At 34.8% G+C, this 26,159-nt stretch overlaps 1 long non-coding RNA gene across 1 annotated transcript; it reads right to left on the minus strand.

Moving 5' to 3' along the window:
• Window positions 1–18,605: 18,605 nt before the first annotated feature.
• Window positions 18,606–20,636, minus strand: LOC104213935 (uncharacterized). The gene is made up of 3 exons (XR_707781.2): window positions 20,558–20,636; window positions 20,086–20,140; window positions 18,606–19,358 (listed from the first exon to the last, which is right to left on the minus strand). It is a non-coding gene; the product is annotated as an uncharacterized lncRNA (long non-coding RNA).
• Between the last annotated feature and the right edge of the window lie 5,523 nt (window positions 20,637–26,159).

Raw genomic sequence — 26,159 nt, forward strand, 5'->3', positions numbered from 1 at the left:
ATTAAGAAAATTTGAGGATTTACAAGGTTAGTTACATAAAATTGCATATTGTTCTATTAGATGAGCCCAGTACGCTGGGCGTTGGGCGTGTTCCGGGCGTAAGCCCCAACGGCCGAGGCGTAAGTCTCACGGAACTAAGCCCCACACATAAGCCCAGGGGCGTTTTATGAGTGCTCCGCCCCGAGGCGAGCCCCGAACGAATTCTAATTCTGCCTTTTAAAATAGAGGTCCCACCTCAGATATATTAATATCTCATAAATGCATGAAAAAGGAAAGCACAGTTATCGTAAGCGAGGTCCAATGAGAGAAAAATCGTACTGGTTGGAATAATTCTAAATGAAAAATAAAGAAGATAAATCCGGAGAAATGTTTGCAGCGTCACCTCCTTCACAAGTGTTTTCCCAAAATAAATGTCTGATGTTAACCGTTATTGTGCCCATTAGGATGTCAACGGCATTTGCTACCCGCGGAGAACACGTACGGGTTTAATTCTGGGATATAATTCTTATCCCAATTAATGTACTCCTTTCATATTTATTCAAACACTAGTGCGGTTATGCCCGGACCCAACGGCTATGTGAGCAGTTCGTCTTTAAATATACAGCTTGATTTAATGTTTCACTGCCAATTTTTAGTAGTAGTATATTATCTTGGTATCATTTAGAAGCTTTTTAAGCTCCCATTTGGCTATAGATTTTATCTTTTTTATCAATTTTTTTTAAAATATTATTTATTCATGAAATATGATTAGTTTTTGAAAAGAAAAAAAAAATGAAAAAAAATTTCAAGTTCAAAACTGGTGGTGAAAATTTTTCTTTCACTTACAAAACTTCAACTTTCTCTCTTCAAGTTAAATGCGTGTCCAGACACAACTTCAACTTCCAAAAATTATTTTTAACACAGCTTTAAAAACTCTTTTTTCAATTTTCAACCAAATCTATGTCAAACGCTAGCTAAGTATGACGTTATTTTACATATGTCGTTCATCATAGTAATTTAATCATTTATTATTTCCTAAGTGATACAATTTAAATATTTAAGTAAATTATATTTGGTTTTGTAATTTTAAATTAGAGATTATATGAGTGATTGTAAATTTTTATTATTAATTTAATTTAAGTCAAAATAAAAAGTGAAGATGTTAAAAAATGTTCAAGAAAATTATATAGCATATTATGACTAATAATTTTTTGGGTCCTGATTCGAAACAAACTTTAAATAATTAAAATTTATAATCTGTCATTTTGTCCACTGCTGGTGGCGTCCATTATGCGTATACTCGAGTGTTTTATTATAAAAACAATTATTATTAAATGTTACTTGAAAATAATAATTATTAGATTCATACTTCATGCTCTTTCTTTCTAATAAAAAATCGTTTAAATTCGATCGATTTATGTAATGCCAATTCCTCAAGCTGTAAATTGTATGTTCAGTATATGGTCAATATAAAAGTTAGCATTTTGTACTCAAAACTTCCCTTTTCATGATTTGGTAATGAAGTAACACGTTGGGATTCAACTTTCCCAAGGGAATGGGCCTTTATAGCCATTTACAATATTAAAATTAAGAAAGTGCTATTTTTAAATTTTTTATGTGTAAAAATAAATTTTTGATATATACAATAAATCTTTCATATGTTAGAAAGGAGATAGGGTCATAAAACTAAAAATAAATTTAGAGACCCAGAAAATCATTTGATCCAAATTTGCTAATGTACTTTTTTCCATGAAAAATCTTAACATCTTAGAAAGAGATAATTGTCTTACAAAAGGAAATTTATTTTCCTTTCTTATGCTAGTACCAACCTAAGCAAAGATCTTTGTAATTTACAGTTTTTTCTCTATTTTTCGTATTCTTTTTTTATTTCTTTTTCATTCTCTTATTTTAGTAAATAATATTTTGACTAATATGATATTTCACATTAAATAATTAGCCCCTTTTTTTGTATGCATATTAATTATTCCTTTACCAGATTTTCTAATTTTTCGTAATTCTTTAAACCATAAACTTTGAAAAAGGAAAATACTTCTTGCTACATTATCTTTCAAACTTCAATATAAAATGAAATGAGCTCTTCACCATTCTCGAGTAGAAATATGAAAGGTATCAAATACTTAGTATTTTAACACATACACATTCATTAATGGCAATAGAAATTCAAAAATATATCTATAAAAAAGGAGGATGAACAACTTAAATACTTTATGCTCATAATATTATTTTAATAATAGCTTTTCTCATTTTAAGTTTTCTTTTCTTTTCAAACAACTGAATAAAATGAAAAGGTAATCACTTCTCTATTTTGCTCTTCTATAAAATCTAGTTTCTGGCAAAATTGTTGAAGCTACATCTCGTTATAACATTAATGATTAACTTGACTAATTTATTTTTAATTAATCGAATATTGATTTTCAAGTATACTATATAATCACATACTAAGTTCAGTTATAATATAATCATAATATTAGATAAACTTAAATCTGAATTCAAATAAGGTGTGGTAATTTTCTTTCAATCTAAACCACATAAAAATATTGAAAAGTTGAAAAATATGTTTTCCTACTTTAAAGTCTCATTTTATTTTTAAATATCTGTATAGTACAAAATGGCAATTCCTTTCCCTTAATTTTTTTAGGATTTTCTTAAAATGTTTCTTCCTATTCACAAAATGATATTTCTTTTCCCTTAATTTTTCTGATATTGTTAAAAAAAAATTTCCTGTTAGCAAAATGACATTTCTTTGCCTTTTTATCGAAGATTCTCTAAAATATTGCTTCCGCTTTGAGAGTTCAACAAGTCAAACACATCTACAATTTTTTTCTAAACTAAATTTAATATTGAAGTTTTTCCCAAATTAAACTTTGATTGACCCACTTAAATTATTGTGGTATTCAAGCTTAATAAAAATACAATAAGCTGTAGTGTTCATGATAATATTCAATTTAATATTAGCTATCTTAGATATAGGCATGAATGTAAACAAAAAGGAAATCCAAGCTGCAATACCACAAAATTAACATTTGAAAAGTGAACTTTCTTAATCTTTGGAACTATGCAAAAAATTTAAATTGCAAACTAACACAGTTTTGCCATTTAGATTAAAGTCCAAAACGGAAGTACATTGTTAAATTATAATAAGCATCAAATAGAAGTTCATTTTGTCTATAACTTATTTAAATAAATATGAATCAAAAAGTACAATAGGTACATAGATCTGTATTGTATATGACAAAATTCCAAAATGAATATGTAGCCTTACCTCTCTCTAATCTCTATTCTATCTCCTAATATTATCATGCAAAATAGTTTTTGCTGGCATTTAAAATTTCTCAAAGGTTTGCTAAATTTAGTAAAATGTGTAAAGATAATTGAAAAGCTGCCATATTTATCTCAGCCAAAAGATCCACGTGTTCAAGTGGGGCCCGAATTTTCTTTTTGTATGTTAAAAGAAGTGATTGTTATAAAATAAAAGCAATGCAGTAAAATGTAAACAAGAAGAGATAGAAAGAATGGAGAAGTGTTTTCTTCTTTCACTTTGGTGTAATTTTTCATTGCAATTACATGGCCTTTTATAGGCATAAAAAGTAAAGATGATGGACATAAATAGGAAATTTAATCTTTAAGTTATTCACAACATGGACATCCAATGTAGCATCCAATGTAGTATCCAATGTAGTATCCAAAGTAGTATCCAATGTACAAACTATTCATAACACTCCCCTTGGATGTCCATGTAAGATAATGTGTGTAACGACCCGAACCGTCGTTTCCTGTATTTTCGTCTCGTATTCCCCGTTAAATGTTTATTCATGTTTCAATATGTGTACTTGGTGAATTTGAGTCAATTCGGATCGAGTTTGGTATGAAATGGGACAATTAGTCTCTTTAAGGAAGAATTAGTTTGGAAAAGTCAACTGAGCGTTGACTTGTGAGTTAGAGGGCTCGGAATTGAATTCCGATGATTCAGTTAGTTTCGGGGGATGATTTAAGGCCTAGGAGCGCAATCAGAATTAATTTTGGAGGTCCGGTGAAGAAATTAGCTCATTTTGGCGAAGTTAGTATTTTGGCGATTTCCGGTTGATAGGTGAAATTTTGATCCGACGGTCGGAATGGAATTCCAAGAATTTTTGTAGCTTCGTTATGTCATTTTGGACTTGTGTGCAAAATTTGAAGTCAATCGGACGTGATTTGATAGGTTTCGGCATCGGAAATAGAAGTTGGAAATTCTAAAGTTCATAAAACTTGGATTGGAGGTTGATTCATGATTTTAGCGTTGTTTGATGTGATTTGAGGCCTCGAGCAAGTCCGTAATGTATTTTGGGACTGGTTGGTATTATTGGTCGGGGTCCCGGGGGCCTCGGGTGTGTTTCGGATGCCCAACGGGTCATTTTTGGAAGATTTTTGCCGTTTTGAGCATAAATGTAAAGATCTAAAGGTTCATTTTTAGTTCTAGAGATCCAAATTTGATTTCGAGACTTCCAGAATTTAAATCATGAATTATAGGACTGATCTGGAAATTTTGGTTTAATTTCATCAAGTCACGATTGGGTTTTTGACGTGAAATGTGAGTTAATTGTTTAACAAGCAAAATGGGTATTGAACTGGGCAAACGAGCTCTGAATTGAGTTTTGATTGAAGGGTTGTGTTCGTATTATTATTTGTGACTCATGGGAATAAGGATCGTCTAATTCCGAGTTCGTATGATGGAGTTAGAGCCATTTTAGTGAAAAATGGTGTAAGCACGTGATTTTTGCCCTATATGAGAATTACTCCCAAAAAATCCCAAATAAAACAATTTTCCTTTGTGTGCAATTTTAGAATTTTTGTAGCATTTTTGATAATTATTTGTATTTCTATCTGTGCATGTTTATTTTGTTAAATTAATAAAACAAATACAAAAATATGTCGCATTTTGCATGTAGGATTTAATTCTACAATTGTTAGTAATTAAGTTTGTTTTACAAAAATTGAAATTACAAAAATAGGCATTTTTTGCATTTTTAGCATTTAATGTCCAATTGTACAATTTTATGCTTAATTATTACTTAATTATTATTGGGAATTAATTTGTGCTTTTATAAATTAATTTAGTTCTATATAATAATTTAAGGATTTTTAGAATTTAGTTTTAGAAAAATAAAAGAAGAAAAGAGAACAAAAAATACAAAGAAAATCGGAATGGGGCTCTTCTTCAAATTCAAGCCACAAGCCCAAACAATACCCAACCTTCCCCATGACCCGGTCCATTTGAAACCGGGTCGACCCGGTCCATAACCCAAATACCCAACACCCCCTTATCTTACATTTTACAAAACAAAAAAACCCTAAAACCTAAAGACATCCGCCCCCCTCTCTTCTTCTCCAAAACTCCCAAAACACACACATCCATGGCAGCTCGTCCATGGTTGCCTTTGAACGAACGACCACCTCCGTCGCCTTCTCCAAAACACACATGCACACACTCACACCTCGCAACCCGGACTGTTGCTTCTGCCTTCATCTTCTTCGTCAAGCGCTCGACACCCATGGCTAACTCCCTGCTACGTCTTCGTCTTCTGCTACATCCAAACAGACCCAGCTGCTTCTGCCTTCATCTTCTTCGTCTTCATCGAGCTCGAGCTCCCATGGCTGCCTCCGTTCACCACTGCCATCTCCGAGCCCAGCCATGGACGTAGGGTTCACCCCATCTCCTCCGTCCACACGACCAGCAGCCCCGCTTCCCAGCTCGTTGCTGCTACCTCCAGCTGCCTCGACTGCTACTGCTTCACCTCCATGTCATCAGTCACAAGCCCGATAACGCATACCACAAGTACCGGGTAAAGAGGAACTGTTGGCCCAAGGTTCGTGATGTTGCTATGCATCCTGTGGGGCATCCTCACGAAGAACTGGTCGCCTTACTGGTTCGTGGCCAAGCAGCTTCTGCTGCTCCTGTTGCATCCAGCCTCGTCGAGCATTTGGCTCAACGACGAGACTCAACCATCTCGTTTGTTCGAGCTTTGGTCGAGGTTTGTCGAAACAGTCCATACATAGTTCGAGTTCGTCGTTGGTCAGTCGTTGTTCGTCGTTTCGATCCGGTTAGTGGGTTTTGAGTTTCAGTTTTGTCCGTATTTTGTTTTTGATATTCTCAAATCTAAAATCGGAAATGTTTGTTTTGTTCGTGTTCATTGTTTTGTTAATTTTTCAGTTTGTTCATGTGAAATTGTTAGTTTAATGTTTGTTAGATTCAAATTGAAGTTTAATTAATTATTTCTTCAGTTTGTTTCATGTGTTGTTATGTATTTTTTCAGAAATTGTTAATGTTGGTTAAATCATTTGAATCCGTCATGTTTGTTGTTTAAAATAGATTTAATTCATGTTCATCTTTGTTTGAAGTTCGTTTGTAAGCCCAGTGATTTAATGTGAGTTTTTTGTTTTTGATTCGTTGATTTAGTTTGAATCATGTATTTTGTTGTTGATATTGTTGTCTCTTTGCTCATTCATTTTTGGTCTAAGTTAACCAGGATTGATTCCCAATATGGTTAACTTATTTCCGTTAATTTGAAGTTGTATGATTCAATATGTGTTCATGAGATTTGTTGTTGAAATTTGTTTAGAAATTGGTCATATTTGCTGTATTTTGGTTGAGATTGATTAGGTGATTGGTTATAGCTGATGGGGGTAGTTTGGTAATTTGCAGTACGTTCAGGGGTAAAACGGTAATTGCAGTAAGATCGGAGGGGTATTTTTCGAATTGAACATTTGAACAATTATTTAATATAATGGGGGACAAGACATAAATTAGTGGGGGAATAATGTAATTGTTTATGTTAAGCATGAGGGACAAGATGTAATGTAGTGGGGTTGATATAATTGTTTAATATAATGGGGGACAAGACATAATGTAGTGGGGTGGGAATAATGTACTTATTTATGTTAAGCATGGGGAACAAGGGTTTAAAATAAGGAAAACATTAAGTAGTGGGGACAAAGCATGCAATTGGGGGAATATTTCGGGTTGGGGATTCAAGACAAGAGTCTTGTTATATATAGGGTCATTTGACACATTCTTAAGGGACTAAGACTTAGAGGACGAGGACTTAGACTTGAACTTGAAAGACTTGGACTTAGAGAGAGAGAAAGGAAGAGACTTTGAGAAGAAGAAAAAAGTTGAGAGAGTTGACTGAATTTTGAGAAATCAGAATTTGAGAGTGAAAGAGAAAGACAATTTGAACTTTCACTTGAATAATTTCCGTTTGTCTTTCTTTGAGTGTTATTCAAAATCAGTAAACTACTGCATCTTGTATTCGTCTCTCTTCTGCTTTGACTGCGATTGCACTTTGGTATTGCTGATTTTTCAATCTGTTACTGGGTTATTCTACTGGTCGTTACTGGTTTTGCGGTGTTGCTGAACCTGCTATTGCTGTGTTATTACTGTTGTTGACTCCTACTTCTCTTCTTCTTGTCTTGCCATTTCCAGGTACACATTTGTACACTCTTGGCTTGAGGCGAAATGAAATATTGACCAGGCTTTGTTCCTGTTGAATTCCTCCTGTTTAGATTTGTGTTTGAATAGAATTTTTCTTTCTTTGTATAAAAATGTAGTTGATTGATTAATGAGTAATGGGGTTGCATATGTATAATAACTCCTTCATCTAATAATGTTAGTTTAAATTAATCAAAGAATAGTTAATTTGTTTTGATATTATTGTGTGTCAATCTCATGTTCTAGTGTTATTAAATAATAGAATATAGAACGAAAGCAATCTCTCTTTGTACAAACTCGATTGCAATTTTCCATTTGCATTAGCCGTAAACTAATAACTAATAAGTTACGTCTTTTTCAGCATGTAATTAATTGAGAGATTTTCTTTTATTTTAGAGACAAACTTAATAGAAAAAATGTAGTCACTATAGGTTTATCCTTTTAAATAAAAATGAGACGAGCCTCGCCAAATAAAACGCATAGATTGCGGGGTCCTCATAAAATGTATGTGTTAATTACTTAGAACTCGGGATCGGCCGCTTAGCGAACTCCACGGCCTTACCCAAAAAATAATAAATACGCTAATCGTTTTAGGCGCGCATTTTAATAATCTTACCTTCTTAAACTCGGGTGTGCATTTCATGCGACCCAAATCCAAATCCCAAAACATTGAATAAAAATGTGTTCCGGATTGCGGGTGCACTTCATGTGACGCAATCCAAAGACATGTTTTTAAACGATGTTCACATTCTTTTAAAATATAATAATAAAATCGGTAAAGAGTTAAAACTTGCACATGAGCGCATAATTGTATAAAATCAGATAAATAAGCCGAATATGACAGTTGAGCGACCGTGCTAGAACCACGAAACTCGGGAATGCCTAACACCTTCTCCCGGGTTAACAGAATTCCTTATCCGGATTTCTGGTTCGCGGACTGTAATACAGAGTCATTCTTTTCCTCGATTCGGAATTAAATTGGTGACTTGGGACACCCTAAATCTCCCAAGTGGCGACTCTGAAATAAACAAACAAATCCCGTTTCGATTGTCCTTTAATTGGAAAAAACTCCTTCACCCTTCGCGGGGACGGAAAAAGGAGGTGTGACATATAGTTGTGCTGCAAATTTCTTAAAAGCTGTTGTATTTTCTATAGCAGTGAACAGTACCCGCGCGGGCGAACAGTGAACAATGACCTCACGTGCATGAACAGTGCCCCCGCGTGAACAGTACCGAAAATTTCTGGACAGATTTAATGTCCAGCAGTCCGAGTTTGGTCATTTTTTTGACTTCCAAGCTCGGATTTTGGGCGATTTTTAGCAAGAAATCTTGGGAAATCTTGAGCTAAGTCACTTGTGATTATTTCTACTCCATAATATTGAATTATCATCGAATAATCCGACTAGATTACATGTTTTTGAGGAGTAAATTGAAGATTTAGGCCTATGGATTTGAAAATAAGATTTAAAGATTTGAGGGGTCATTTGAACTCCGATTTTGGTAAATTTTATATGTACGGACTCATGGCGAGACGAGGAATCCGGTGATGTGACTTTCCTAATTTTTCGAGAAGTGGGCACGGGGCTCGGGTTTTGCGAATTTCGTGAATTTCGATATTTTTCGAGTTTTTTCGATTGGGTTATATTCCCTTAGCCTATTGTAATGTATTCGTTGTGGTTTTGACCAGATTTGACGCGCGAAGAGGTAAATTCGAGAGGCAAGGGCATAGCGGAGGAGACGTTGGACCGTCTTGAGGTGAGTAATGATTTTAAATGATGCACTGAGGGTTTGAAACCACAGATTGCACAACATACTGCTATGTTGAGATGAGACACGCGTTGTATGACGAGCGCGGGGTCATTTACTATTGGGGATTATGACTTGGTCCATCCCATTTGATATTTTTACCGCGTAATTGATAATGATTTATTGTTTTTCACTATGATTGGGCTTATTTCCATATTTGGACTTCGTGCCAATTATCTGAAATCTTTTGTGAATTTACATCACTATTTTCCTCACGAATTGAAATATTATTTGAATTCAGTCCAATTGAATTATATTATTTTGTGAACTCAGCTACATTTATACTCAACTCGAGATTTAATGATATTTATAATGTTATTGAGCTGAGCAATATTGTTTTACTGATACCCAAGAGACTTATGATTATTTTCTAGACTGATTGAGGCCGAGAGCCATACGTGAGGATATGTTGAGTGATGTGAGGAGGCTTTCAGGCCTCGAGTGTTATATGAGGAGGCTTTCAGGCCTCGTGTGTGATGTGTGAAGGCTTCCAGGCCTATTGATATTGCGCTTGGGCTGTAGGAGCCCTTCCGGAGTCTGTACACACCCCCAGTGAGCGCAGGGTAACCAGGTGAGTTGGGAGTGGGCCCGAGAGGCCGTTGCTTGTGTGTGGTGAGTTGGGAGTGAGCCCGAGGGGCTGATGTTATGTGCTGGTGAGTTGGGAGTGAGCCCAAGGGGCTGATACTATACTGAGATTTACATATGGAGCACGAGGGGCAAGCTTTTGATTTATCCTTTCTGTGGAAATTATTTGTCTTTACTATTTTAAAAGAAGAATTATCTGATACTACTATTTTACTGTATAACTGATTTTACTGCTTGGGATAGCGCTATATTGTGTCGTTATGAGATTTCATGTTTTCAGTCGTTATTTATTTTTATTACTCACTGGGTCGGAGTACTCACATTACTCCATGCACCATGTGTGCAGATACAGGCAGAGCTGAGTTCACTCCTGAGCGCTGATTCTTTCCAGAACAGGCGGTGACTAGGAGTAACGAGGTAGCTGTTGACGTCCGCACCCCGTTTTCTCCCTTATCTTTGTTATTTATGATAATTCCAGACTTAATGTAAAATATTAGTAAACTCTGTAGTAGCTCATGACTTGTGACACCCCGATTTCGGGCTGAGTTGGGAGGGTTTTCCTTGTTCTATCACATTTATTTCGCATTTAAGATTATATTGCCCATGATTTAGACTTATTCTTGTTAAGTAATTATAAAGAGATGTACTGTTTTGTTAATTGGCTGGCCTTGTCCTCACGAGAGGCGCCATCACGACCGGGTTGGGATTTTGGGTCGTGACAATGTGCCTCATTAAAAACTTACAAAAAAAATATTGGGATGTACATAGTTATTTATAATATGCATTGCTTGCTGCCTCATTAAAAACCTTACCAGGAAAACCCAGTGGGACAAAACCTTGGTTAAGGAAAAGAGTGCAGCGTGTAGTTACTCCCCCTGATGAAAAATCACTTAATGTCTCGAAGACGACGCATTCCAATCTTATATATCAGCTTTTCAAATATTGAGGTTGGTAATGCCTTAGTGAACAGATCAGCCAAATTATCACTTGAACGAACTTGTTGTACATCTATTTCACCATTCTTCTGAAGATCATGAGTGAAAAAGAATTTCGGTGAAATGTGTTTTGTTCTATCTCCTTTGATATATCCTCCTTTCAATTGAGCTATGCATGCAGCATTGTCTTCATACAATATTGTTGGAATATTCTCTTTCGAAGAAAGACCACATGTTTGCTGAATGTGTTGAGTTATAGATCTTAACCAAACGCATTCTCGACTTGCTTCGTGAATGGCTATTATCTCTGCATGATTTGAAGAAGTAGCAACCATAGTTTGTTTTGTCGAACGCCATGATATGGTTGTACCTCCACTTGTAAATAAATAGCCTGTCTGAGATCGACCTTTGTGTGGATCAGACAAATATCCTGCATCTGCATAACCAATCAATGATGGCTTGGATTCATTTGAATAAAATAAACTCATATCAATGGTCCCTTGGAGGTATCTGAATATATGTTTAATACCATTCCAGTGTCTTTGTGTTGGCGAAGTACTAAATCTTGTCAATAAGCTTACTGAGAAAGCTATATCTGGTCGGGAATTATTGGCAAGATACATTAATGCTCCAATTGAACTAAGATATAGTATTTCGGTACCAAGAAGCTCTTCATCATTTTCATGAGGTCGGAATGGATCTTTCTTTATATCAAGTGATCTCACAACCATCGGGGTACTCAATGGATGTGCTTTATCCATATAAAATCGCTTTAAAATCTTTTTAGTGTATGTCGATTGATGGACAAATATTCCATCTTTCATATACTCAATTTGTAGACCAAGACAAAATTTTGTCTTTCCAAGATCTTTCATTTCAAATTCTTTCTTCAAACAGTCTAGTGTTTTTGGAAACTCCCCAGGAGTTCCAATGATATTTAAATCATCAACATACACAACGATTATAACAAATTCAGATCCAGACCTTTTTATAAAGACACAGGGACAAATTGGATCATTCTTGTACCCTTCTTTCAACAGGTATTCACTCAGGCAATTGTACCACATACGTCCTGATTGTTTCAATCCGTATAAAGATTTCTGAAGCTTTATTGAACAAGTTTCTCGAAAAATTTTATATGTTTCTGGCACTTTAAATCCCTCAGGTACTTTCATAAAAATTTCGTTGTCTAATGATCCATACAATAGGCTGTAACAACATCCATTAGATGCATATCAAGTTTTTCTTGTACTGCCATATTTATGAGATACCTGAAGGTGATAGCATCCACTACAGGAGAATATGTCTCCATATAATCAATTCCAGGCCTTTGGGAAAACCCTTGTGCCACAAGTCGTGCTTTATATCTAACGACTTCATTTTTATCATTTCGTTTTCGCACAAAAACCCATTTATACCCTACTGGCTTTATGCCTTCAGGTGTTCGAACTATGGGTCCGAAGACTTCACGTTTTCCAAGTGAAGTTAACTCTGCCTGGATAGCGTCTTTCCATTTTGGCCAATCATTTCTCTGTCTACATTCATTGACAGATTTTGGTTCAAGATCCTCATCTTGTTGCATTATTTCAACAGCAACATTATAAGCAAAAATGTTATCGATAACAATATTATTTCGGTTCCATCTTTACCCGGTTGAGACGTAACTTATTGATATCTCTTCATTTTAATTATTTTTAGGTACCTGGACCTCCCCTAAGGTCTTATCATTTTTTACGTCTTGGGGCTCTTCTTGAGCCACTACCTCTGTGTTATGTTCACTTTGATCACTTGCCCCTTTTCTTCTTCGAGGATTTTTGTCTTTATAACCGATTGGTCTACCACGTTTCAAGCATGGTTTAGACTCATTTGCTTTAATTAATTGTTCTGTCGGGATATCAACTCGAATTGGAGCATTAGCAGCTAGAATATGTGACTTAGTCACCCTTGGTAGGTTAGTGAATGCAGTTGGCAATTGATTTGCAATATTTTGTAAATGAATAATCTTTTGAACCTCTTATTCACATTGATTTGTTCGAGGATCTAAATGAGACAGTGATAATGCATTTCAATCTATCTTCTTTTTCAGCTGCTTATTTTCTCCCCCTAATGCTGGATATACTGATTCATTAAAATGGCAATCAGAAAATCTTGTCGTAAATAAATCTTCAGTCATCGGCTCTAGATATTTTATAATAGAAGGAGATTCATATCCAACATATATCCCCAACCTTCTTTGAGGACCCATCTTTGTGCGTTGTGGTGGAGCAATTGGAACATATATCGCACAACCAAAGATCCTAAGATGGGAAATATTTGGCTCCTGACCAAAAGCCAATTGCAATGGGGAGACTTTATGATAACTTGTGGGCCTTATCTGCACAAGTGCTGCTGCGTGAAAAATAGCATGACCCCATACTGAAATGGGAAGTTTTGTTCTCATAAGCATTGGTCTAGCAATTAATTGGAGGCGTTTGATCAATGATTCTGCTAGACCATTTTGTGTATGAACATGAGCAACCGGATGCTCAATTGTTATCCCAGTTGAAATACAATAATCATTAAAGGCTTGGGATGTAAACTCACCGGCATTATCAAGACGAATTGTCTTAATTGCATAATCTGGAAATTGTGCTCTTAGCTTTATTATTTGAGTCAACAATCTCGCAAATGCCATATTGCGAGTTGATAGTAAGCACACATGTGACCATCTTGTAGATGCATCTACCAAAACCATATAATATTTGAATGGTCCACATGGAGGGTGAATGAGCCCACATATATCACCCTGTATACGTTCCAGAAATGCAGGGGATTCCATCCTAACTTTAATAGTTGATGGTCTAATAATTAATTTTCCTTGAGAACACGCAGCATAAGAGAATTCCTTAAATTGAAGAATCTTCTGATTCTTCATTGCATGTCCATGTGAATTCTCAATTATTTTACGCATCATATTAGAACCAGGATGGCCCAACCGGTCATGCCAAATAATAAAATTATCTTGATTAGTAAACTTCTCGTTTACTACGGCATGTGTTTCAATCCTGCTAATACTTGTGTAGTATAAGCCGGAGGAAAGAGCAGGTAACATTTCAAGCACATATTTCTTACCGGACATTATTGTAGTAATATAAAGATATTCAATCTTTTCATCATTTGTAGTCTCAATATGATAGCCATTTTGGCGAATATCTTTGAAACTTAATAAGTTTCTTTGAGATTTACTACAATATAGTGCTTCATCAATAGCCAAATTTGTTCCTCCTGGTAGTAATAAATTGGCTCTTCCAGAACCTTCAATTAATCTTGTACTACCGGATATTGTATTAACATTCGCTTCTTTCATTACCAAATAAGAGAAATATCTCTTATCTTTTAAAATAGTGTGTGTTGTAGCACTATCCAGAAGACATATATCATCTTTATTAATCTTGAGTCCAACTGAAGACTGGGGAATTTTCATATTCTTCATAAAAAAGACAAATAATACATCATAAGAAATATGAAAGACAAGCAGGAAAAAAACATTAAGAAATACATTAGAAATGTAGAAACTAGCAACACATGATGCATTAGGAAAATACACTCAAGAAAAATAAACTAGTTGCAAACATAAACATAACAACTTTTATAGCTTCATTCCCCAGTAAGATGATTAGTTCTTCAGTCAATATCCTCAAAGAAGTCCCCAACTTCTAAATGAGTAATATTTGTTAGGCCTTCAAAATCATCATCTTTATATGCAAGATGTGCCTTAGAATCATATTTATTTGAGGGACCTGCTTCATCATCATTATTTTGAAAGGTCAAGTGTGCCTCCACATTATTTTCTTTTTTCTTGAGGGAGGCTTGATAAAGTTTGACAAAATGTTCTGGCGTACGACAAATGCGTGCCCAATGACCTCTCATACCACATCGGTGACACATACTAGCTTTACCTTTTGAATGATTAATTTGAGAACCCTTATTGTTCTCCAATTTATTTCCACCATAATGACGATAATTGTTTCGCCCCCTGCCACGTCCACGTTTACGACCATGTCCACGACCACGGTAATTATTTTGTTTTCTTTCAAACTTATCATATGTTGCTACAACATTCACTTCCGGAAATGGAGCTGACCCAGTGGGACGAGCTTCATGATTTTTCATTAATAGTATTATTCTGCTCAGCCACAAGTAGGCATGTGATTAACTCAGAATATTTCTTAAAACCTTTTTCACGGTATTGTTGTTGTAGCACCACATTTGAAGCGTGAAAAGTAGAAAATATTTTTTCCAATAAGTCCTCATCTGTGATAGTGTCTCCACATAATTTTAATAGAGAACTTACTTTAAAGATAGCAGAATTATACTCACTTACGGTTTTAAAGTCTTGCAACCTTAAATGTATCCACTCATACCGAGCTTTCGGTAATACCGTAAGTTTTAGGTGGTCATATCGATCCTTCAAATTAATCCATAATTCAAGTGGATCTTTTACGGTTAAATATTCAGTTTTTAACCCTTCATGTAGATGATGACGAAGGAAAATCATGGCCTTCGCTTTATCCTGATTTGATGCTTCATTTCCTTGTATAATAGTATTTCCAAGACCTTTAGCGTCAAGGTGAATTTCAGCATCAAGAACCCATGATAAATAGTTCCTCCCGGTGATGTCAAGTGCCACAAATTCAAGTTTTGATAAATTTGACATAGTGAAAACTATCATAAAAGATGAATAAGTTAGAGAAATAATTATAATAATAAACAATTAATGAAAACAAAACGATTAAGGTAAAAGAAATGAAAATAGAGTTATATCATGTTAACAATCTACTATTTCATTTTATTCTTGCCATAAAGTAGAGAAATTACATACTTGTTTCATTTCACTTTATATTATTGATATATATGTGTTAATAGAACTGAACGTGACTAACATTATTTATATGTTCCAATAAATATAAAGTAATTAAACTATAAAATTATTGCTTGTCAATTTATTTCTCACAGTTCTTCAAAATGCCTTAAAGATATGTTTTGATCTAGGGAGTCCATGAATATTATAAGTATGACATTAGTGCATAGCTAGTTTGATGACTTTGAGGTCCTCTAAGAGTTGAGCACGGAAGGAAAATAGTTATTTTATCACTGCAATGTACTTAAACTATTTAAGATGCCCAAGCGCACAAGTAATCTGCAAACAATGAGCATATGATATGTACTGCCATAAATAAAATGATTATAATGATACATACCTTAATAAAATATGGCTCAACTTAGCGGAAGTTAAGAATAAAATTAGAGTTTCGTGCTGATAACGTGTTATAAAATAAAAGCAATGCAGTAAAATGTAAACAAGAAGAGATAGAGAGAATGAAGAAGTGTTTTCTTCTTTCATTTTGGTGTAATTTTTCATTGCAATTACATGACCTTTTATAGGCATAAAAAGTAAAGATGATGGACATAAAATAGGAAATTTAACCTTTAAGTTATTCACAACATGAGTATCCAATGGAGCATCCAATGTAGTATCCCAAGTACAAACTATTCGTAACAGTGATAACGTTTTTAGAGCCTTCAAATTAAGCGCGTGGAAGCAAAATTGGAGTAGGGCCCAATTTTCCTGCAAAGTTGTCCACGTATTTGGCGCTATGTTCTGGAATGACTGTATTGCCCTTTGACGGAGATCTTCGTGATTACTATTGACTCGGTTATTTTGTCAATTCCTAGAATAAAGTTGAATCTCTATGGGTTTTTCCGTAAATTCACTTGAACCGGAAGCTCCTCTCGGCTCTGGCTTATTAATAGTAGTATAGTAAACTAGATGGACATGGCCTAACATTTTATATTTCCAGACAACAGTTAATTTTGTCATTTGTGATGAAGGATAGCGATAAAGAATAAAAAAAGAATCGAAGAAGAAAAACATTACGCTAAAAGCATAAGCTATATGCTAATATGATGCCATAACAGAGCGTATAGAGTAATTGTTACTCGACAAAAGATCATTGCATCCGTTAGAAGACTGTCCTTTAACCAACCCCTTACATCTAACTCCAGATTACATGAATGGGCTAATAATGTCAGCCAAGTACTTATTCCAACCCTTAATTAAGAAGAGAAATGAAACATCTCATCTAATTTACAGATCTTTGACACCCGAGAAATGAACTCACTCAAATGTCTGTTATATCTGCATAAATCATCTCGCTTCCAACTCATCTTACCAGGAAAAGTACAATGAGATAGAAATAATACAATTTACTTTTTAGATGTGCGTTTCAAGAATATACCATTTTCTGCACTTTTTCTTATTATGAAGTCGCATCCAACATAGACATTTTTAACAGGAAGAATAGGAGCAAGGCTTTAAGTTTACTTACCATCTTTATCCACCATACCCGGTTCTCATTTCTCCGGGCGGCCCGACGAATTTTGTGACCTAAAGCCAGACTTTATGAGGGGTCTTAACTTTTAATTTTTTTTATTTGTAGTCTATTTTTAGCTTTTCTTAGATACAAAGTTATTAATAATTTTCTTAAAATCAATAACTCCTAATAAGTATTTCTCAATTGACAGTATAATTAATCCATTTAACCTTTCTTGTGACATTATTGTTCTTAGGTAAGATTTAATCAATTTTAATTTTGAAAACTTCTTTCCGCTGAAGCATCGGTAACATGAGTTATGAACATTATTCCATAAGATATTTATGCATTTGAAAAAAAAAATCTTTTTATTTTATTAAATGTATCAATTAAACTGTTATCTTCTAATTGTACTATTTTTCTTAATACTTCTGGTTCAAAAAATAAATTTAAACCATCAATATCGAATTGATTATTATGCTTCAAGGAACATTCAAGATTAAGGAAATTTTTTCAAATTTCCAACATCTAATGATCTTAGTTTTTACTGCCAAATAGAAAACCAAAAATATTTTCATATGCTTCGAATTTTTAATCTATTTTGAAGTGAAAAAATAGCCTTGTCTATTATGTATAAAAGTAATCAACACTAAAGGACTCTTCGAATGATTTTGAGATTTTATTATCAACATTCGCATCAAATTGTTACTTCCTATATATCACACGTTTCTTACGAAATTTAAGTTCGATATTCATTTCAAGTGCAATTTCCTTGGTAGAAATCATAGCAGTTGCAAATCCTTCTTGTCTATATTTATTAAAGAAAGAAATCAAATTTTTTTCACTTTACAGAACTCTACATAGTCTATTAGGTGTAATAAAAAATTAGGCCCCCACAAATATGGGGCTTAAAGCGATTATTTTACTTACTTTATGGAAGGCCCTTGCATTTCTCCTCCATCTTTAAGCTATAGAGCAGCACGTGTCTTTGCTTTCCTAATCTGTAGTCATTGTGCACCACCATCCCAGGTATCCCAGATCCGTATAACCAGAATCACGTGATTAACACATATGATTATAAGGATATACTCTTTGTAAATAAATCTAAATCGCTATGCCGCAGAAGAAGAGATGCCTAAGGAACTGTCTTGAACAGTGACATTATTTTGGCAAAATGGATCCCCTCAAATTCCACTTCTTAACCATATAGCACCAAATATTGACAATTTCATTTTGAAAAGCATATTGTCCCAAAGCAGCAAGCATTTGTAGTTTTCTTTATAGCTTTTATAATATTTTTCTTCTAGCTTGCATAATACAATCTTCAGACTCATCTAATCTTTTATTAAATAGATCCAAATAACAAAAAGTAAGTGGAGGAAACTAAAAATTTCAGCTTTCCAGTTCAAACGGCCATCTGTAATAGAAATTAGATCTAATAATTTAGCACAACATATTCAGGAGCTCAAAGGTAAAGCTCGATCCAATTTTCACACAGTCACAGACCTTTAAAAAAATAACAAATTATTAATTCTTATTTAATCCAAAGAAGGAAGAACAACGCAGAAATGGACCTTCCGAATAGATCTCAAAAAGATTAAGATGGGACTTATTGAGGCAAGCTCAATATGAAATAACAGCTACAACAACTGAAAAACCACTGGACTTGTCGAGAAAATTCAATTTCATACACTGGTTTGCCTCTTTGCTGATTGGAAGGCCTTTTTAGCAGCAAAATAGAAGATCTGACATTACATTTGTGAGTACATTTGAATTGCATGTACAAAATTGAGGCAGCACAATGACACTTCAGTTTAAGATCGTAGTCTTTATCGACTTATGCTTACGAAATGATTATTGATCGATCAATATCACTATCTCAATTCCAAATGAATTCAAGTCAAATGTATGTATTAGTTGTATTCCCTGTGTCCTATTTAGAACCACATGCTCCACCACTTTTCTTATATATAGTAGTTTTGTTCCTAAATTCTACAGCAATAAAATGAGAAGAAAATAACATAACCTACTTACTAATTGAATGAATAAAATAAAAGCTATTTAAGTCAAGCAAGTTCAAAAAATAGGTCATGCAAAATCTAAATTTATTTAAGCTCCAACAAATTTACTTGCATCAGGTGCAGCGTTCTTTGCTAGTCTATCCACTTTCAAGTCAACATCTTCTGAGTAATCACCATGAACCTCAGTCAACAAACTGTCAAGAAACTCTCAATAAATGATGACAAATTACTATTGTATGAATAAAGTAGGATAGTAACAAGAACAAGCTAAGGACATAGTCCTTCCATTATAACAATCGAATACCTATCATAGGATCTAATTTTATCCTAATAGTCACCCATTTTTATAAAATAGTATTAGATGGAGTGTGAGGATATAGATGACCCACTGAGATACTTCACCTTCTTTGTTCATTGTCACTCTAATTCTATGATGATTTTTCCCCAATTTAGCTTGTGACAGTACAAAAGCCCTGATAATTAACACATAGGGCTAAAGAAAAACAGAAACCAATATATTTTGATAAATAAGAAATGAATTAATACTGAAAACTTCACTAAACTTTGGTAATGTTTATCTATCTTTAGAATTTGAACTACTAATTTTTAAAGATACAACTCATCCAAAATCATAGTATAAAGATTAGCATAAGAAAATGCGCATTTTTGCATTAATATCTAACAATAGAAGATATACTGCTTCAGATGGATGGATCCACTAATATAAGAAAAATGCAGGAAACAATCTATCTAGATAGCTTCACGCAGACTCGGTTAATATTCAGTTGTAATCATCGTAAATGAAGAGGAGAAAGATTTAAGTTTGATTACCCAAACAAAAAAAGAGATCAGACAGAACAAATGACATGCATGTACGAAAATCCAGCAAGAAATTATTTCAAAAGAATAAGAAATGCTTACCTGTAAGTACTCAAGAGTGAGCAAACAATGCAAGTTGGAGGTAGAAAGAAGTAACCTGGAAACAAAAGGAGCAGAAAGGAACAGTGGCTATTTAGGAGAAGAAATTTGGACTAAAAAGATAAATTAAATTGAATTGATGATTCTTCTCAAGTCTTATTTAGATGAAAAAACTCCCTGGCAACGTAAATATCGACAAAAATCTAAGAAAGCTTCCCAATTTTTTCTGAAGATGCTGGTATTAAGAGAATAAAATGCTAAAATAGAAGAAAAAATCACTAAAATATAAGATGCAAACCTAAAACTGAAGAATAAAACGCTAATGAGATGCACTTTTTCATCAAAATCTCCCACACATGCAAAACTAACACAGAAAATCTATCAAGAGAAACCAACAAAGAAATTTGAAGAACACAATTCAAATTAAGGAGAAAGATGTAGGGAGCAAAATTTGACAGATGTAAAAGGGACTGACCATGGTTTTTGATGTCTTTCTGGCTGAGAAGTCCACCGCCGGGAAGGAGAAAGAAATTGCAGAGGGAGACCTATGTTTGCTGATTCGACTTTTGAGTTTTACCGAGAATAAGTACACGTGTTAAATAGTCAGGCCCACAAAAGGCAATGAAATCAATAGCCAAGAAGTACAAACACATTTACAGTACAACATAAGTAACTCTTTGTACACTTCCTTAAAGCTGTGTTGGTACCCCCTTGTTCTCTTATATATAGTAGTACTAGAAAACCATTCAGTCACAAGTCTACCCATATCAAATTCATCAAAATTCGACGTCAAATGACCCTCCAAATCCTGAAAAATCAATTCTCCAATTTTCTTCCATTTTCCCCAATTTTTACCTTAAATTCTCAAATTAAATGATAAGAATCAAGACTAGATTATGGAATTTAACCCAAGACAAGTGAAGAGCACTTACCCCAATTACTCCTTTGAAAATATTCTCCAAATTCACCTATTCCCGAGCTCTCAAATGAGTTTTGAAAATATGGACTAAACCCTCGTTTTTGAACTTAAAGTTTCTGCCCAGACGCTTCCTTCTTCGCGAACGCGGCCACTACCTCGCGTTCGCAAAGCACAAAAATCACTGCCCAATAATCCCTCTTACGCGAACTTGACACTCTTCACGCGAAGCTTCAGCTGACAAGGCCTTCGCGAACGGGAACGCGATGCACAAATTCCTAGGGGGCCCTCAACTGCCTTTCCTCTTCGCGAACGCGGGACATACTTTGTGAACGCGAAGAGTAACTCACTTGCGCCTCTCAACATCATTTCGCGAACGCGAAGAACAAAATCCCTCTGAAACAGAACCAGCAAATCCGCAACTCTCTAACACCAAGAATTGGCCCGTTAACCATCCGAAACTCACCCGAGGCCCTCGGGGCTTCAACCAAACAATCATAACATCATTCAAACTTGTTCTAACATTCGGAACACTCAAAACAACATCAAAACATCAAATCACCCTCGGATTCAAGCCTAGGTATTCCAAAAACTTTCAAATTTCGAATTCGATCAAAAAGTCTATAAAACCTCGTCTGAATGACCTGAAATTTTGCACACACATCCCAAATGACACCACAAACCTACTCCAACTTTCGGAATTCCATTCCGACCCCGATATCAAAATTTTCACTACCAACCGGAAAGCGCCAAAATTTCAATTTCGTCAATTCAAGCCTAAATCTACCACGGACCTCCAAATTACATTCCGAACATGCTCCTAAGTCCAAAATTACCACACGAAGCTATCCGAAACATAAAAACCAAATTCTGAGATTGTTTACTCAAAACTCAACTTCTAGTTGACTTTTCCAACTAAGTGGCCAACTTGAGAGACTAAGTGTCTCATTCCTCCACAAAATCATTCCGAACCCAAACCAAACAACCCGACACCATATAATATAGCTGAACAAGATATAAAGAAGCAGAAATGGGGGAAACAGGGCTGAAATACATAAAACGACCGGCCAGGTCGTTATAATTCCATATGAAAAATGGAAAGGAAGGAAGTCCAACTTGAATTATTTTAAAGTGTGGGGGTGTTTCGCAAAAGTGCAAGTCCCTAAACCCGAAAGGGTAAAAATAGGATCGAAAACCATTGATTGTGTTTTCATAGGATATGTGACCAATAATAAAGCATATCGATTTCTGGTTCATAAATAAAAAAATTCCGACATTTATAATAATACGGTTATTGAATCAGATAATATTGAGTTCTTTGAAAATATATATCTATATAAAAAGGAATTTGCATCGATTGGTGAAGGATCTAAACGACCTCGGGAAGAAACAAAAGAAAGTGCATTTAATCAGGAGGATCCAAGACGTAGTAAACGTCAAAGAACATTTACTTCATTTGGACCAGATTTTATGAATTTCTTATTGAAAAATGAGCCTCGAACATTTAAAGAAGCTATGTCTTCTTCGGAATCATTATTTTGGAAAGAGGCAGTCAATACTGAAATAGAATCCATATTGAAAAACCATACATGAGAATTGGTTGATCTTCCTCGTGGAAATAAACCTTTGGGTTCTAAATGGATTTTTAAGAGGAAAATGAAAGATGATGGCACTATTGAAAAATTTAAGGCAAGACTTGTAGTCAAAGGGTATAGATAACGAGAAGGTCTTGACTATTTTGATACATACTCTCCAGTTACAAGAATTACGTCTATATGGATGTTAGTAGCATTAGCTGCAGTGTATGGTCTTGAAATTCATCAAATGAACGTTAAGATGGCTTTCTTGAATGGAGATTTGGAGGAAGTAATCTACATAGAACAACCTGAAGGGTTTGTGGTTCTAGGTAAAGAAAAAAAGGTATATAGACTTGTTAAGTCCCTTTACGGACTAAAACAAGCACCTAAACAATGGCATGCGAAATTTGACCAAACAATGTTGTCAAATGATTTTAAGATAAATGAATATGATAAATGTGTGTACATTAAAAATGTTCCAAATCACATAGTCATTGTTCGCTTATATGTGGATGATACGCTGATAATGAGTAATGATATTGCCAACATAAATGCGACTAAGTGTATGCTAACTAGCAAGATTGATATGAAGGACTTGGGAGTTACTGATTTAATTCTGGAGATTAAGATCCATAAGACACTTCAAGGTCTGGCATTGTCACAATCTCATTATATTAAGACAATACTTGAAAAATTCAAGCACTTAGGGTTTTAAGTTGCAAAGACTCCAATTGACGTGAATCTTGCATTAGAAAAGAACAAAGGCCAAAGCATATCACAATTGGATTATGCTCGTATGTTGGGATGCTTAATGTATATCATGGATTGTACACGACCATATATAGCTTGTGCTATAAGTAAATTGAGTCGATACACGAGCAATCCAGCTCAATCTTATTGGATGACAATGAAACGAGTTTTGGGATATTTAGAACATTACCAGGACTTTAATTCGCACTACAGTAAATATCCTACGGTGATTGAGAGATACTGTGATGCAAATTGGATCACCGGTTCAGCTGATTCTAAGCCCACAAGTGGATATACACTCACTATTGGTGGATGAGCGGTATCTTAGAAGGCGTCCAAATAAACTTGTATTGCCCGCTCTACAATGGAGTCTGAGTTCATAGCCTTAGATAAAGCCGGTGAAGAAGCTGAATAACTCTGAAATTTCTTGGAAGACATTCCATTTTTGCCCAAACCGTTGGCACCAATATGCACACATTGCGATAGTTAAGCGACAAATGGAAGGGTTGGGAGCGTTATGTATAACAGTAAATCTCGTCATATACGACAAAGACATAAAATCGTTAGGAAACTACTCTCTAGAGGAATTATCATGATTGACTATGTAAAGTCAAGTGATAATGTGTCAGATCCACTTACAAAAGGCATAACTAGAGAGGTAGTTGAGAAATCATCGAGAGGAATGGGACTATGGCCAAGAACAAGTCATTGTGGCGCTAACTCTACCTAGAAGACTGGAGATCCTAAGATCTAGGTTCAAGTAGATCAATCAAAGCCATTAATGACGGTTCAACATTGTCAACTAAAATTTTGGTCCATTCTCGTGATGAGACAATGTTCAGTACCAAGGATAAAGTATTAAGGCTTTTTAATGATTTCTAAATTTGATATGGGGTGTCATACCTCCTTTTTCCTGCACCCCCAGAAGGGAGGTATAAGGGAGTTTTTCCACTTGAAGTGACAATCAAAACGAGATTATTTTATTAAAATTTAGAGTCGCCATTTGGGATAATTTATGGTGTCCCAAGTCACCGGTTTAGAATCCCGAATCGAGGAAAAGATTGACTCTGTATTACAGTTTGCGTACCAGAAATCCGGGTAAGGAATTCTGTTAACCCGGGAGAAGGTGTTAGGCACTCCCGAATTCCGTGGTTCTAGCACGGTCTCTTAAACTATCATAATTGGCCTATTGTCTGATTTTAATACATGTTTAGCCTATGGTTCAATTTTAAATTATTAACCGCTTTTAATTAATTATTTTTTAGGAAAGATTCAACGTCATCTAGAATACATCTTGAACCACGTCACATAAATGCACCCGCGGTCCACGACACATTTTATCAAACGTTGTTGAGATTTGGATTTGGGTCACATAAATGCACACCCGAGTTTAAGGAAATTGATTTAAATTATGCGCCTAAAGCAACTACGCATTTTCAACTTTGCGAGGGCCATGGAAAATTCAACTAAATGGCACACCTCGATTTCTAAAGGGTTAAAATTAATTCAGTGAGGGCCATGAGTTTTGATGATTTTATTTGGCATGGTGCGCCTCAATTTATTCAAGGAAAAGCAATTAGTTAAACTACATATATTTATTTTTACAACTAATTAATTTAGGTATCACAACCATGCCACGGGAACCGTACTCATAGTTGCAATGATTTATTTATTAATCGTCCCTAAATGTTCAAAAGAAAAATCGTGCACAGAGACACCTTCAAAGAGGAATCCAATTCCAGAAAGGTTCTTGCCATCAACATTAAAAAGCTTATATTTTGTTAATTTTGGAAAATATTGCATGCAGAGTAGACAGATTTGGTCACTTTCACTTGCCATCTTATTTTGTTTGTGTGCAAGTCCAGATTTGCAAAACTAGACATATAACCCACAAGAACAAAGATACCCAATCAAAAATTTCAATCCATAGAGTGATTTGTCAATATCACATCTACAAACTAAAATGATTACAAAAATCAACAAGAGCCCAGAATTAAGAAAAATATATTAACAATACATATTCTCACCGGAATGCCAGTACTTCAACAGTGCACAAAAATAACAATTAGAAGCTTCTTCTACTCAAACAAAAAGGAGTGAAATTCATAATTTTAATTCCAATATAAAGTACTCATAAAAACGTATTAAATAATTAGTACTAATAGAGGAACTGATATTTCAATAGGATTCAAGAACTTTAGAAATTCAAAATATAGGGAAGAATTAAATGAACAGAGAATCTCTGTGTAGTTGACAAAGAAACAAAAGACAAAACAGACCAAATATATTTGAACACCCGAAATTACTTCAATGATCAAGCCAAAATCCAATTAACACCATTTAAATGCTCAACATAAAAATAAAAATTCCTACTACACTATAACATAGATAAGTAAACCAACACTCACATGTAAACACAAAGAATACTGAAACAACATGAAATTAAAAGTGAGAAATGAAACCTTTTGTAGCCAAAATTCCTTCTGAACTTTTATTAAAAATAAGCCTTTGAATACACCCCGAAGTAAAATCTACAACGAACCCGAACAAGACTCGCGACAGGCGCACTCGAATGGTGACCTCGACGACCTCGACGAATTGAATGTTTTAGGTGATTTTAGGACGGTTTGGGGCCGGTTTTGAGCTGGGTTTTACAGTTAACTTTGCTACTTTTGGAGCTGAATTTCAAGCTGGATTTGAGGTGTTCTTGGAGCTATTTTGCAGCTGCTATTCCTAGCTTTTTGGAGCTGAAATTTGGGTTGTAATGGGGTTTTTTTTTGCTGATCGATTTGGAGGTAAAAGAGCGGGTTTTCATTTAGGGAAAAAGAGCTCAT

Source organism: Nicotiana sylvestris, chromosome 1 (assembly GCF_000393655.2).
Source record: "Nicotiana sylvestris chromosome 1, ASM39365v2, whole genome shotgun sequence".
NCBI lineage: Eukaryota > Viridiplantae > Streptophyta > Magnoliopsida > Solanales > Solanaceae > Nicotiana > Nicotiana sylvestris.